Genomic DNA, 1577 nt, shown 5'->3' on the forward strand with positions numbered 1-1577 from the left:
ACGCCTACCCCGAAAGGGAAATGGCTTAATGGTGTAATAATAATAATAATAAATTAAACTATTTAAGTATTTTAAAAGTAATTTTAAGTTTTTCAATAAAAAGCATGAAAAACAAAAACCATGTAATAAAAAACCTATGGTTCAAGAAGCTCAACCGTAGATTTGATTAGGTGAATTGTTGGTAAATATAGATAAGGGACCGTACTTATATCACGTAACAGCTTACGGAGGAGGAAGGGTTTGAGAAATTGTTGTGGGATTTTTTACAAAAGGAGAGGGGAATTCTTAATTCATATATGAAATTTTTCGAAATAAGTTAATGAAATAAATAACATGCAATATTTATATATAATGTAATTATGAATTTAACTTTAAGCGCCAAAGAATCGTTTCAACTAAAAAGCACATCCAGCCAACAACAATTTTTAGAAATTCTGGGAATTTTATTAACCTGAGAAATGTCAGGGATTTAAAACAAAAATTTGGCAAAAGGTCCTTAAATATTAATGGTTAAGGAAAATGAAAAATTTGTTAGGAAACAATTAGATAATTTTTTTAAATAAAGATTAGCGGTAACCCTAATATAAAGTTCTTCTTAGTTATTTGATTGCCTTCACTTTATATTTATTTTTTGTGTTTGCTTCTTTCTGAAGATTATCTTTTCAGTTATAAATATCACTATTTGTTTCATAATTAAACTATTTCTCCCGTCAATTTAATTTTGATTAAAATTCATATTTTGGTATTAAGAAGTCACCTGATATATTTTTTGGATGAAAATTCAACATTGTTTCAAAATTTTGTCTGTTTAATTTAAATATCTATCAACTTGAGAAGAAATCACATCTTTCTCGGATGAAAAGGCAAATTTTTTAATTAAAAATTAATCTTCTTTGCTTGACGATTCAACTGTTTTGTTTGCAAATTTTGGTTGAACGACTTTTTTGTTGAAGATTTCTATTTTTAGTTGAAAATTCTTTTTCTTAATTGAAAGTTTAACTATTTTTTAGGAACCTTGAATTTAAAAAAAATTGAACTACGTAGATTAAAGTGAAAGAAGTCCATGAACAGGTTTTTTAATGAAGGTGAATTAAAAAAAATAATTCTCAAACAATGTAATAGTGGAAATTTTAACCAAGAAATAATTTAACTTAAATGTAAAACAGTTAAATTCGACGAAAAACAACAAATTTCCAAACAAAATACTTAAGTTTCAAGCTAAGAATTTAATTTTTCATATATAAATCTTAATTTAAAAGTAAAAGAAATGATTTCTCAACAAAATAGATCGTGTGTCAACAATTAAAATAAATTTTTAGCAACAATCGAGTTCTTAACAAATGTTTCAACTGTCAAGCAAGTGGTTAAAGTTTCAACCAAAGAGATAAATTTTTAACCAAGACGAGTAAGTTTCTGTCATGAATGAAAAATGTTCTACAAATTTATACTTGCATTGTCAACCAAATAGTGTTAATTCAGTTTATACCTTAGTAGCAAAATAAGGATAAAAAGGAGAAAAAATTAAATTTTATTCCCAGACAGGGGGAAAAAGCTGAATTCTTCAGAAGAGGGAAACC

The sequence above is a fragment of the Belonocnema kinseyi genome, chromosome 8 (genome assembly GCF_010883055.1).
Source record: "Belonocnema kinseyi isolate 2016_QV_RU_SX_M_011 chromosome 8, B_treatae_v1, whole genome shotgun sequence".
NCBI lineage: Eukaryota > Metazoa > Arthropoda > Insecta > Hymenoptera > Cynipidae > Belonocnema > Belonocnema kinseyi.